Raw genomic sequence first — 15,588 nt, forward strand, 5'->3', positions numbered from 1 at the left:
AAAAGCTCATATTTTGAAGTATACACCTTATAAAGTTTGTTTCAAATATCGTTTTAAGGCTAGCATGTCTCTAGAATAAAATTGTAGTGAACGTAAATATAATATCAAACAATATGTAAGGTCATAAATGACTACTGAAATGTTCAGGTAATTCCAATGAGTGACATTCAATCAAGTGATTTAAAACAAAAATGCATTGCTGCACAGTATAAACATCATATATTAAGTGCTATAAAAGCATTTTGGAGGTGAATATAAACATAGATATCAGATTTCGTTAACAAAATCATGCCTAAAATATACTACATTGTTTTCATAAAATTGGGCTTCAATTCTTGGTTCTATGAGACGTTCATGGAAGTGGAGGTGTTGAGTAGAATTTGGGATTCTAAGTGTTGAGTAGAGGTTGCCCTTGAACATAATGAAGACCAAAACGCCAAGGGTAACCACTCAAAACTTCAAAGTCATCTAGCAGGGTCCATATAGAGCATCCACGGATGCCTGAACCATTCTTTCCACAATGAATAAAGGTTTTATGTCTGAGAGATATTCATCATTTTACAAATTCCTTGATTTCATCGTATGTTTCAAAAGACGATTTGTTTCAGAAATGGTGTGCCTTGAATGGAACATCGTATGCTCGTTGTATCCCTTTATTGCTGCAAGCACATAGTGAAGGACATCTTGATGGAGATCCATCCTGAATTGGTCATTCAAAGCCTCAGAGAGGGGTATAGAAGAATTATTAGGCTCTGAAAATCCTGTCCAAACATGAAAGCTGCTATTGTAAGTCCAGAACAGATAATTAGATTGTCACTTGCACAAGTAGAAACCTTATAGGCACCAAAGAATGATTGAAAAGTGCTATTAGTAGTAGCACCAATCTATGGGTATATTTTCTTGAACCTGCCTAAATCCTCAAGTGTACAGAGAGCTCTCATTGAGGACTTGAAAACCTAAATTATGGTAGAGGAATAACATAATCAGAAGCTTGCTCAGCAATTAGAAGCTCAAAGAAGTGAATTTCATGCACTAGAGAGCAAGTTCAATCAACTGAAAAACAAACAGGCTAAATATGATGACATATTGATAGTAATTAATAGAGCTTGGAAAGAGGTATGCTGCAAGTTTCTCTTCTAGTTTTAAAACTGGACATTTATACAGGTTTCGAAAATTTCTCCATTTTCTGGTTTTCTGTGTCAGCGGCTAACTACCTATCTGTATCGATGAATGCCAAATTCTAGTTGGTAGATGACTTGGAGTTGCTTTCGATACGAGCTGGGGGATGCACAAATGGAGTCAAGGTTTTGGATGTTTCTCAAACTTTGGAAGGTGATACTCATTTTTTGGAATGTAACAGAAAATGGAGCTGATTTTATTATAATTTTTAATCTAATGGTTTTTCCAAAATAAATGATGAAGGCAATAATCTTGTCTTCTATTTGAATATTTTTCCTTTTTGATTAAGTTCTTGACTTGAATATATTTAATTCTGTTTATTTGCCAAATGTGAATTAGAGATCTATCTGCACATAAAATATAATTGTGGTTTTTTCAAAGCAATTTTCTAATTTATTTGTTGGCACAACTCAACCATATGTTTGATATTCAGATGGGAAGGGTGGATCATGTCCTCCAGAAGAGACCTTTTTGTGTCGAATTTTAGAAGCCGGTACAATGGAAAGCAAAGCTGCAAATGCTTCTGTCAAGAAGGTAGAGAATGCTCTTATGACAAGGCGTGCATCCACATTAAAAATAATGAAATATTTATTAAAAGCAATTGATGGTCAGCGAGTTAAACATGAGGAACCATCCTCTATTCTTTGCGAGAGGCTAGCTGAAGATGGTGAGGCCTTATTTGGAAATTGTTTGACCACAAAATTTAACCTTTAGAAAAAAGCAGAAAAATTATGTAGTTGTTCCACCAGGGAGGTGTATGCGACAATTTGTATTTTAAACTATATTTCTCATTTTGATTTCAATAAATCTTGGTGAGAATACAATGGTGCAGTTATACTGTATTTGTATCTTTCATAAGTTAACAAACTCCAAAATAATCATGATAACTTAAGGGAAGAGGTCAAGAATTTACGGGTTGCAATCAATACACATCAGCTGAAGCATAAGCAATAAAATGAGGTTCAAATTCTTCAGGACAGTCATGCAAAGGATCAATCTAAGATAAAACGATCGATGGGTAAATGATATAATCGTATTTCCCTCTAGCATAAATATAGTATCATATTCCTTGTTCCTATGTGCCATGGAAATATGATATTTAACAAATCTTAAACCATGCAGGAGATGATCAAGCTCCGATATATTTTCCAAGGTTCTGATTATCTGTTAAGCTTTGAAAATATTTGAGATGATAAAAAGTTTGTTTGTATGGCCATCCAGTTGACCTGTAGGAAACAATGGCAGAAATTGAAGAAAGTAAATGTAAGCTTGCAAATTTGAAATCACAAAGGGATGCATCACTTGGAGCACGTTTACCAAATTTTCATTTAGGGAATAGAAATGGCTTAGACAAATATGAGGATAAGTCAAGAAAATTAAGAGAGTTAGAAACTGCCTTAAGAGAACAGAAGGTACTTGTAAATTTGTTGTGGTGTTTCACTTTGTTTATTACCATCATCTATTAGCAGTTATCAATCAGGATGTTGGATTACAAGATTAAGATTCTATATAAGAGAGATGGATACTAAACAAAAACCTAAGCTGGTTGGCTTGTGTATTGGCTTTTACATTTCTTCAGCCATTAGCAGAAAATTCACTAGCCGAGCTCCAAGAAACACATCAAGAGAAGCTGAAAATTTCACAGCAGATGGATCGTATGCAGGTTAATGTCTTTGCCAGGACCATATTACACATTAATGGAGAAAAAAGCTATCTTTTTTCTGGTGTATTTATGCCACTTCCTCAACATTTTTTTATTACTGCTAGTTTTAATATTGTTTGTACCATGCTAAACAGGACTCTTTAAATGATGGAAAGCATATTATGTCATCTAGACCCTACCTTTTACTGAACGACCAACTTCAAGGCCTGAAAGCTGAAGTGGAGCATTATCAGTCTGCAGTTGAGTCCTTGCAGGTTGGCCTATATGGTGCCTTGTTGAACAATATTAACAGGAAAGTGCATTATTTTCTGTCAAATTGAAGTTTGATGTTCACTATTGTGTTAAAAATCACATTTATTCAAACTGAATCTTAAGGTTGAAACATCAAGTCCTTTGAATGTGCAATTTGGAAATTTTATGTTGCAGGCTGAAAGGTAAGTTATAGTCAATGTTTTAAAAACCGGAACTGGTGACCAGACCGGTCCACCTAATGAACCAGGTACCGACCGGAACAGGTCGAACCAGGACTGGTTAGGTCTAAACGAACTGGTTTTAGAAAAATACATTAAATAATTAATTTTTAAAGAAACAAAACTATTTTTAAGATTTAAAACCATGATTCCAAGCCAATAGAGACAAAATATGCAAAGTTTGCTCATTTATATACCATATAAAGGTGAATATATCAAAATGGCACCAAGTGCAATACATATCATCGACAAAATACATAAGCAATGAGGCTCTAAATGGCCTCTAGAGTGCAAAAAAAAGCCTACAAACTATGGGGCCAGTGGTCTACTACAAGACTCAAGTCTACATATATGATAATAGTGATCAATATTATCACTTGAAACTTCTCATGAGTCATCATGATCAAACTCAGTTGGTTGAGTCTCGACTCCCACACTTTGCAGTCACAAACTTCTCTATTGGTTCAGTGACTTGAGTCTCAAACTTCTGAAGCTATTCTGCCCTAATATGCCCTATTACTTCATTTGGTGGCTTTGCATGGCCTCCTATCCCAGCCAAGTGTTGTTTGAACTTGTTAATACCCCCTCCTTCAATGGATTTTTGGCAATATTTGCAGATCATTTTGCCATCAATCACATCACAATGAGCCCATGTAGTATCTTTAGCTTTTGGAGGCATGATGACTACTACTTAGCTTAAACTCTTTGTTGTTCCACTACTCCAACAAAAACTCAACACTCTCCAAGCTCCCAAGCAAACTCACAAACACTCCAAATGAGATGTGTAAGACAAATGAGAGGGAGAAGGGCCTCTTAAAGGCTTGGAGAGGGTGTTTTTGGAGGGAAAGGACACTTACTTTCCCTCCAAAAGACCCTAACCACCTTGGATAAGTCGTTGCATGGGTCCTCCGCGGTCGTGGCAGTGAACCGACCGGTTTAGGACGGAACCGACTCGTTTTACCATAAACCGACTGGTTAGGGCTCACAATAGGCGAAATGAAGTGGCTGACCGGGTTTTTCAGCCGGTTTGGACCGCTGGCCTCGCTGACTGGCCGGTTTTACCGGTTACCAGTTCCGACCGGCCGGTTTTAAAAACACTGGTTATAGTGCACCCTCACAACTATACTTAATAGAAAGGTAAGTTATAGTGCACCTTTTATCCTCCTAGGGAGGGAATGGATTGTGAAATGATTGGTTTGACTTCATTATCATGACAATTTCATATTCAAATGAATATTCACTATTGGAATTAAGTCAAATGAATACAAAAAACTATCAGATAAATGTGCAGACCATGCAGCTAAAATAAAATCCTTGCAGGCTTTGGTAGGCGTCTCTTCAAAACAACAGTGCTTATAACGTCGTTGTTGGATGTCGGTACCGTTAGACGATGGTGCCTTGGGAGCCGAACTGGTGAACGGTCGGAATTGGACTGATTGACTTCCATCATTCGCTGGCAAACCCGATGGAGCAGTCACATTTATACCACAGCAGGCGCATTTGGGTTTCGAGCCCTAATGCGGCGGTGTGATTAATGTCAGCCACATAGGAACCCCAAACCCAAAATTTAAGCCTAATTTTTTTCATGCAATGAAAAATAGTTGGTGTATGACATAAACTAATACAATACAACCGATCCTATATTTCACACAGTGACATAATAATTACAATTCAAAAACCAAAAACATTTACAGGTACAACCAAATGTATATAATATAACCATATCATATTGTTCATTTCTCAAATCATGTTAAATTTACATATATTTTTTACTTCATATAAAAAGTAACTAATTTTAACTACATATGAAGTATGAAAGATAACTATTTTTGACAAGAATTCAACTATTACATTAGAACTAGTATTAAAGCATAAAAAATAAGATAATGCTTAAAGCTCATTTGTTGATCATGACAACACCTCATCACTAAATAAGGAGAACAACTCACAAGAAGGTGGCCAAATAAAAATGAAATTGTTTAAGGACATACAATGTATCCATGACAACATGCACATTGTTACCCACCACCTGTGGGTAGTATGCATAGGAGAAACTTTTTCTCCTATATGGTTCTCAACCGGCAGCCAACAGTCCCTTGAAGCCCCCAGATAGCTCGATGGTCATTTTCTATGCCGCCTAAGCCAGCCATGTGGTCCCTCGCCCATCTGTTATGAATGTATGTTTGAAGTTGGGCCTCCCAACCCCAAAGATATGGCTTTCATTGGTATAGTCGAGTAGTTTTCTTTACTTGTCATGGACACTTTTGGGCATGAATTGGTGGGGGTATTTGGCGGAAAGAGTGGGTTAGGTTTGTATTCTTGTCTCCATTGCCCAATTTCGTGGTTACCCTTGTATCCTAGTCCCGTGGGATCTCCTTTACTGGCCATTAGCTTTAGGGATGACACTACATGGGAAATCCCAATTTTGGTTGCATGGTCCCGCTTCCCAATACCACCTACATTGCTCACCTTCCACTCATTTTAGCCCCATTCATCTCTTTTCCCATTCGGGTCCACATGTGTCCACCGGGTCCACATAGGGTTAGCCTCCCCCTCCCCTTGTCCACACCTTGGGTCGGGCCTGGAATGATGCCTCAAAGATTGATGCAGCTAAAAAGAAAAGAAAAAGCATAATTTGGCCTCTCAACAGGAAATGTACCAAAAAATGCAAAAGATGGTCAGGACATACAAATTTAGCACGTGGGTAAAAGCCAAACATGAGCTCTACCCCTTATCCATGGCCATCACCCTGGTTCTTATGGGCCCTAGATGAGCCCCCTTTATCATTAAGGAACCCATGATTGTCCCAACCCTTGGTGGGCGATGGACCACCCCACTTTAAAGGGGTATCCACTACTACATGTTACACATCATGCTCTCATCCCCTAGAGCCACAAGTAGTTATGAAGAAAAATCAATAAAAGGAAAAAGGCATATGAAGAAGGGTGGAAAAATGAAGGTCGTGGTAACTCATGTACCACAATTTTCTCCCTCTTACACTCACATATCCAGGTGTAGGCTTCCCTCATTATAGTTGTCCATGAACCTTGACATGTGGTCTCAATGATTCCCCTGATCCCCACTCCATTCCATTATTATATCATTTGCCACCTACCACTTAAAGGATGTACTATGGACATTTCACCCCCTCTAGAGGTTGAAACCACCTAATAGGATTCTTGGTTAACCCCCTACTAAGCCTGGAGACACTTGTGCATGCTAAAGATCACTATGGAAAGGCATGCCCCCATGAATTGCCCCATTGATCCCATCACTTGTAAGCTTTATTACTTCATTATTCTAATGACTAGTTATATTGGAGGGCAAAGGGGACGCATTGGATCTTATGCAGGATTGTAGGTGTGTCTCCATTTGGGGCTTGGTCTCCCTATAAGAGGTCCTAGCCCTTTAGAGGGCCACATTGGCACATGTATGGAGAGCATTGACATCCATAGACCTCCACCATAGCAGATATGACTTCATAGAGCCCCAAAAATGTTCATTGATTGCTCGTGTTTCACCTTTTGGATGAAGATGATGCACCTGGTCCACCATGCCCAGTCGGCTCCACAGTTGCACCATACACTTGGCAGATGTTCTAAGATGCCTCCCACTATAGAGGGAGGGCTTATGTCATTACTCCAGCCCTTACAGATGGTCTACAGGCATATTTGATCCATTTGGAGACCCATGAGGATGTCCTTGTGCCCCCACACCCACTTGGGAGCACCACAGATTCTTGATTGGAAAACAAGGGGCCAACCCTTTGTCCACTATGTTTGGAGTCCATTTCTACATCATGGCACCCCTTGGACTTCATCAGGCCTCCTCAAAGGCTCAATGACTCACTTTTTTGATCATTCAACCCTCTTGAGAGGCTTATCTTTAGATTATTGAGCTACTTGGTGGGCATGTCACCAAACATTTTTTTATTATGTACATTATTTTATTTTAGGGGCTAAATTATGCCAAATTAGCTAAATCAAATTCATTAGCAATTGTATAAATACAAGTGATGCATCATTTTGAGCATTATCACTTGGATTGGATCACTCTCTAGTGATATTTTTGCTATTCCTTTTGGAGGACAAAATTGGATGAATGATGAATTTTGATGTTTGGATCTCTTCATTTCTATCTTGGAGCTTCACTATTGGTATATAATGATGATTGGATATACTCTTTCTTACATGTAAGTACTATTTTAATGCTATTTTGTTACTTTCTTATTGTCACATGCATGTTGCTGGGGATTTTCACTATACTACATTGAATTTACTGTTTTTCTTATGTGAAATTGTGGAAATTTGTCTTTTTATAGTGTTGCATCATATCACGGGCCATGTATGAATGAATGAATGTTCCTAGATATATTTTGTTGAAATTTTATCTTGATAAGTCATCATATATTGCATATCGAAGTGTAAAGATGTTGAATCAATTAGCCATGCCTTAATTGCCATGCGAAATTGTTCTAGAGGCCTCCTTGACTAAGTGAATTCATTCCAAGCATTGAAATGTCCTTGACTTCATTTCTCCCAAAGGATTAGGCACTGATACTCCATATGTGATCACCTAAAAGAATATATTTCTCACCTTCTCCCTTTCTTTCTAGGCTTAGCCCCAATAACTAACCTAGGGCATCAAATTTCCCATGATTCACCCACTCAAAAAAAAATTGATCTCTTGCCCTCTACTACATTGTTTTGTCTCGTAGAAGCCCTCCAAATTTGAAGCAATTATGACGATGGGATCTTGAGATATTCCAAGGCCTAGCTCCAAGATCGATTCTCGCCCTTGGCTAGTGACCTAATTGGGATCATTGCATCAAGATTAGTGAAAATTTCCCCTTTGATCCCCTTCTCCCCCTCAATTAGGTCAAGGACACCCTTGATTGATCAGCTCCACCCCCTTGACCTATTCTTGGTCCACTTGGTCCCATGTGTTCCCACAACTTACTGAAGATAATTTCACAAAGACCATTTGGAAACCAAGTTTTCACAAGGGTTTCTAGGACTAGGTCCCTCTTTTACAAGTCTCATATGCAAACCCTAGCCCTTGAAATCCCCTTGGCCCTTCTTGGAGAACCTTACACCTTGCTTCTCAAGCAAGTGAACCATGCAATTGATCTCTCCTATGAATAGGTCATAGGGATCACTCTTTAGCTCTGCATTGTTTCATTCATCTAGTGATCTTGTTCATATTGGGTCTCCTCCCATTAGTGAAAGTACGTAAAGAGCAGGGAGCATTAGCTGAGGTGATAGTGGGCTATCACTCCATTGTTGCCCTTGACCTAGTAGTTGCCCTTTTAGGATCCCCTCCTAGGACTCCTGCTAGTTTGAGTGGCAACACTTTGGCACCATTGTTGGGGACACGAAACGTGTGTTTTGTTCCCCATATGACACATTTACATATCATTATTGGCAACTCCATTGGAAGAACAAAGCCCTAGTTCTTCATTGGGCTTCAAAGTTAACGCTTGTAGGGTGAAGCAAGCACCTATCAAGGCACTTTAATTCACCCTGGTGACTCCATTTTAATCCTAATATGAAAAATCTTGAAAAAATGGACTATTGTAAAAGAGAGATTAAACTTGGTCCTACATTTTCAAAACTCAATAAAAAATACATTTAAGATCTGCAAAGGGATGTGGATAAATATGCTGAATTTTATCAAGATTTATTGGAGGATATGGATAAGGAATTCATGCTCAGGTTTCATAGGTCAACACAAAAGCAACTCTACATAATGGGGTGTGCCTATGAGAAGGATCCTAGTCGTTTCCTTGACTTTGATGTCCTAACCCGTGCTTTTAATATTCTGACTGACCTAATCACTGACAAATATTATAGTCAGTCACAAAGCCCCACAAAGGATAATCAATTGGATGATCAAGGTGATATTAAAGAAAGTTCAAGTGGGAAGGATCATCATCAAAGCGAGGAATATATGGAAGGGTGGAATCAATCAAACGAAGTTGGAGAGTACCTTGGGGACCTAAACAATGATCAAAAAGATGAGTCCCCCTTGAGTCCACATGATGAAAAGGATGATTTTGTGGACACATGTGTCGGTGAAGATGAGGTTGACCTTACCTTTCTCAAGGATATTACTCCTGACAACTCACCTTTCGAGAACCCTAGGGAAGGTAATCCCATTAGCCCTTTAGAAGATTACAGTGAAGATTACTTTCGCATTGAAAAGGGGAAATGGGAAATTGTGGGTCCTCAATTTGATCTTGCTCCCATTTATGATATCGACAAGGACGATGATGTTGAAACTAGTCTTCCATTTCCCCTGGGCATTATTTCTGATGACATATCTATCAATACCCTTGGGAAGGAGAATTATTATTTTCCCTTGCATGAAAAGGGGCAATTGGAAGTAATCAATTATCCTTTTAGGAAAGGCCCAATCTTTGATACTAATAATGATGAAATCGACAAAGCTCCCACCTATCCTCCTTGTGATTCTATATTCAAATCACTTGAGCCTTTAAATTATGGTTTTGAGAAGGAAAATCCCGTTGAATGTGAGACTTCACCCTCCCCTTTGCCATTTTCTCCCTTTCATCATCTTGAATCTTCCACAATCTATTCCCTTGCCTCTCATCTTGAGCCATCCACTAGATGCATCCCTCCTTCCCCTTCATACCCTCAGGGTTGTGAATACAATCACTCCATTAAGCAACCAATATGTTTTCCCTTTCCGACATCTACAAATCATAATATTATGAGCAGTGATTGTGATAGGGAGTTCCTAAGGGTGATCATTCATTCCACCATTGTGTACTTAGATGGAAAGCCCCACACTTCTAAATTGACTTATTTTCCTTTTCCTACGACTTCCTCTTACCTCGAATGGAGTTCATATTTTCCAACCTCCCACCCACTTCACCCTCCATGTGATTGTATCCGCATTTTCTTTGGGATTTGTTTCATGAGTAATCATACTGGCAGGCATATGTATATTGATATGATGATATGTTGGTTGCACTGGCTTTATGATTACACTTAGTATTAGCCTTACTATATGCATGTTAGGGTAGGATGCATTGCATGTTGATTTTTGCATTAGAACTAACATCATATGATATTATCATGGTAGATTAGCTGCACTTAGATTAAATTTGCATTGAAAATGATTTTTCTTTCTTGTTAATTTATATGGCCTAACATTAAGCAAGGGTGATCATAAGACACCACAAAAACATGATGCCTTGTGTGCTTGGTGTTTGATATGTCTAGGTAACAGGTCTACGGTACCAAGAGATTGTTGGTGTTCTCATGACCTCCCATTCAAGTGGCTCTACACACTTTTCCGAGAGCTCATGTCCCAGTTGGAGCCATATGTTACCCACCACTTGTGGGTAGTATGAATTGGAGAACTTTTTTCTCCTAGATGGTCCTCAACCAACTGGCCCCAAATAGCCCGATGTGCCATTTTCTCTGCCACCTGAGTAGCCATGTGGCCCTCGCCCATCTGTTGTGAATGTATGTTTGAAGGTGGGCCTCCTAATCCCAAAGGTATGGCTTTCATTGGTATAGTCAAGTAGTTTTCCTTACTTGTCATGGGCATTTTGGGCATGAATTGGTGGGGGCATTCGGCAAAAAGAGTGGGTTAGGTCTATATTCTTGTCTCCATTGCCTGATTTCGTGGTTACCCTTGTATCCTAGTCGGTGGGATCTCCTTTATTGGCCATGAGATTTAGGGATGGAACTACAAGGGAATCCCGATTTTGGTTGCATGGTCTCACTTCTCGATACCACTACATTGCTCCGCTTCATCTCTTTTCCCATCCGGGTCCACATGTGTCCATAGGGTCCACATAGGATTAGCCTCCCCCTCCCCTTGTCCACACCTTGGGTCAAGACTAGAATGATGCTCTGGAGGTTGATGCACCTAAAAGAAAAGAAAAAGCATAATTTGGCCACTCTCAACAAGAAATGTATCGCAAAATGCAAGATGGTCAGGACATACAAATTTAGCGCATGTGCAAAAGTGAAACATGAGCTCTACCCCTTATCCATGACCATCACCCTGGTTCCTATGGACCCTAGATGAGCCCCCTCTATCATTAAGGAACCCATGATTGTCCCAACCCTTGGTGGGCGATGAACTGCCCCACCTAAGGGGGTATCCATGAGTACATATTACACATCATGCTCTCATCCCCTCGAGCCCCAAGCAGTGATGAAGAAAAATTAATAAAAGGCAAAAGGCATATGAAGAAGGGTGGAAAAACAAAGGTCTTGGTAACTCATGTACCATGATTTTCTCCCTCCTCCACTCACATACCCACGTGTGGTCTGAATGATTCCCCTGATCCCCACTCCATACCATTATTATATCATTTGCCACCTACCACTTAAAGGATGTACCATGGACATGTCACCCCCTTTAGAGGTTGAAACACCTAATAGGGTTCTTGGATAACCCCCTATTGAGCTTGGAGACACTTGTACATGTCAAAGCCCACTATGGAAGGCCATGCCACCATGAAGTGCCCCATTGATCCCATCACTTGTAAGTTTTATTACATGATTATTCTAATGACTGGTTGTATTGGAGGGCAAAGGGAACGCATTGGATCTTATGCAAGATTGCAGCTGGGTCTCCATTTGGGGCTTGGTCTCCTTATATGGGGTCCTAGCCCTCTAAAGGGCCACATTGGCACTTGTAGGGTGAGCGTTGAGATCTATGGGCCTCCACCATAGCAGATATGACTTCATGGACCCCAAACAACATTCATTGATTGCTTGTGTTCCACCTTTTGGATGAGGATGATGCAACTGGTCCACCATGCCCATCCGGCTCCACAGTTGCACCATACACTTGGCAGATATTCCAGGATGCTTATTGCTACAGAGGGATGGCTTATGTCATTACTCCAACGCTTACAGATGGTATACAAGCATATTTGATCCATTTGGAGACTCATTAGGATCTTCTTGTGCCCCCACACCCACTTGCGAGCACCATAGGTTCTTGATTGGAAAACAAGTGGTCAACCCCTTGTCCACTATGTTTGGAGTCCATTTCTACATCATGGCACCCCTTGGACTTCATTAGGCCTCCTCAAAGGCCCAACGACTCACTTTGTTGATCATTCGACCCTCTTGAGAGGCTTATCTTTACATTATTGAGCTATTTGGTGGGCTTGTCACCAAAAGTTTTGTTATTATGTACATTATTTTATTTTAGGGGCTAAATTAGGTCAAATTAGCTAAATCGAATTCATTAGAAGTGTATAAATACAAGTGTGATGAATCATTTTGAGTATCATCACTTGGATTGGATCATTCTCTCTTGTGAGATTTTCACTATTCTTTTTGGAGGATGAAATTGGATGAATGGATGAATTTTGATGTTTGGATCTCTTCATTTCTATCTTGGAGCTTCACTATTGGCATATAAAGATGATTGGATATACTCTTTCTTACATGTAAGTACTCTTTTACTACTATTTTGGTACTTTCTTATTGTCACATGCATGTTGTTGGGGATTTTCGCTATACTAGGTTGAATTTACTACTTTTCTTATGCGAAATTGTGGAAATTTGTCTTTTTATAGAGTTGCATCATGTCATGGGCCATGTATGAATGAGTGAATGTTCCTAAAGATATTTTATTGAAATTTTAACTTGATAAGTCATCATATATTGCATATCTAAGTGTAAAGATCTTGAAGCAATTAGCCCATGCCCTAATTGCCATGCGAAATTGTTCTAGAGGCCTCCTTGACTAAGTGAATTCATTCAAAGCATTGAAATGTCCTTGAATCCATTTCTCCCATAGGATTAAGCACTTTTCCTCCATAGGTGATCATCTAAAAGTATATCTTTCTCACCTTCTCCCTTTCTTTCTAGGCATATCCCCAATAGTTGCCCCAGGGCATCAAATTTCTCACTATTCACCCACTCAAAAAATATTCAATCTCTTGCACTCTAATGCGTTGTTGTGTCTCCTAGAAGCCCCCTAAATTTGAAGCAATTCCGACAGTGGGATCTTCAGATATTCCAATCCCTAGCTCTGAGATCAATTCTTACCCTTGGTTTCCCTTGGCTAGTGACATGATTGGAATCATTGCATCAAAATTATTGAAAATTTCCCCTTTGATCCCCTTCTCCCCTCAATTAGGTCAAGAACACCTTTGATTGATCAACTCCACCCCCTTGACCTAATTCTGGGTCCACTTGGTCTTGTGTGGTTCCACAACTTATTAAAGACAATTTCACAAAGACCATTTGGAAACCAAGTTTTCACAAGGGTTTCTAGGACTAGGTCCCTCCTTTACAAGTCTCATTTGAAAACCCTAGCCCTTGAAATCCCCTTTGCCCTTCTTGGAGAGCCTTACACCTTGTTTCTCAAGCAAGTGAACCATGCAATTGAGTCTCTCCTGTGAAAAGGCCTTAGGGATCACTCTTTAGTTCTTCATTGATTCATCCATCTAGTGATCCCCTTCATATTGTGTCTCCTTCCATCGATGAAAGCTCGTAAAGAACAGGGAGCATTAACTAAGGTGATATTGGGCTATCGCTCCATTGTTGCCATTGACCCAGTAGTTGCCCTTAAGGATCCCCTCCCAGGACCCCTGCTAGTTTGAGTGGTAACACACACCACATCATCAAGGTGTCCACATCAACTTATCACATTAAATGTATTATTTGTTACATTGTAGTGTGGCTATCTCGCATATGTGAGGGCCATCCCCATTTCCATGAATCCACTTCACATTTGGGGGCCTTATTTATGTATTACTTAATTAATAGGTCATATGCACATGTCTAAACACTACTAGACTCCACTTTCTATTTCATCACATGTTTCTAGAGGCTTCTAAAGGAAGCCTAAGACTTGTTTGACAAAGTCAATGCAAATTACATATAGACTCTTCTAGAATAGGGCACACTTCTATCTCTTATTTTGCATGTGCATATGGATCATCATGTATTTATTGAATTTCCTTGTGCTTTGACCTTATTTGACCCATATGCATGGGGTTTGTTGACTTTTTGATGGAATGCTCCACTTATTGACTAAACCAAACATTCACAAATGGATAACCTCTAGTAGAGTGCACCACACACGTGTGGTAGTAGGAGGTTAAGAGTTGGTTAAAAAATCACTGGTCTAACATTTCTCTCTTACTTAAGTGCTTCATAATTTCTAAAATGAATTGATTGGCTCTAGCACTTTGGAAGTAATCAAGCTTATTCACATATTTTTTGTACACTCATTTTGACTAGTCACATGATATATTTTGTTAAATTTGGGTGTCTTTTCTTGTTAGTTTAATATACTTTTCTACAAATTTTACACATTAAACAAGCAGAGTAGCAATATATAACTTGTCCACTTCAACCATTAGACCCCATACAAGGCACATGTCTTGTGTTGGTTAGTTGAGGTTATCTAAGGGAATCCTCCCATATCCATTTTGGAGGTAGTTGGGCTTAAAGAGTGGGGACTTAGGCTGAGGTGACAGTGGACCCTTGTCATGTGTGTGTGAGTTTCAGCGAGTTGCAAGGATCTTCAACAACCATGCTTATAGAAGTAGTAACAAGGGCAATTGGAATGTCCTTGAAAAAATACACTCCAAGTTAGGAATGTTCAAAATAAATTATTAATTTGTTATAATTCATACATTTAATTGGTGGACATCACCATTCTAATTATATTATGACCTTCATATAGCTTAGACACTCACTGCTTTTAATGACATGGTCTATGTCTACAACAATCCCAAGTAGTGGTTGCATCACATTAACAATCCCCTGACAAGAACTGCATTTCATTGAGTGCAATTGACACCACAACTATATGGAGAGTGGAGGTTTAGAACTTCATCATGGGGGATGCACCTAAATGGTTGGAGGAAGATACCTACGTGTAGAAGGAGGATGGAGGAAAAAAAAACAAGGATTTTCTACTTTCAAAACAAACACAATTGGAAGAGATTAACACTACACCACAACCATCACCTTGTAATATTCCTTTCCAAGTGATCATTCCATGAGAATCGACTTAATATCCTATTTGCTTCCTGTAGGCTATAGATGGTGAAAAAATGGATCAATTGATTATTAAATGTCATTTGAGTGAAGAAGCAACACATAAAAGCAACATTGAATAATTAAAAGGGGTTATAAAAGAGAAACCCATGGTATTCTGATGACCCCTAGTATTCTAATGATAAAGTTATAAACAAAAAATTGGAGTTCACTTTTGAGTATGCATTGGTTATTTGCTTGAATTGATTTGGTGAGACATATC

At 39.2% G+C, this 15,588-nt stretch overlaps 1 long non-coding RNA gene across 1 annotated transcript; it reads left to right on the forward strand.

Annotated features, from left to right (window-relative positions):
- The first annotated feature begins 982 nt into the window (after positions 1-982).
- On the forward strand, positions 983-1,684 carry LOC149189025 (uncharacterized). Its single transcript, XR_016256319.1, has 3 exons — positions 983-1,116; positions 1,245-1,332; positions 1,613-1,684. It is a non-coding gene; the product is annotated as an uncharacterized LOC149189025 (long non-coding RNA).
- Positions 1,685-15,588: the final 13,904 nt, after the last annotated feature.

Source organism: Pinus tabuliformis, chromosome 3_1 (assembly GCF_031772625.1).
Source record: "Pinus tabuliformis cultivar Carrire ecotype Pingquan chromosome 3_1, CPIR1, whole genome shotgun sequence".
Lineage (NCBI taxonomy): Eukaryota > Viridiplantae > Streptophyta > Pinopsida > Pinales > Pinaceae > Pinus > Pinus tabuliformis.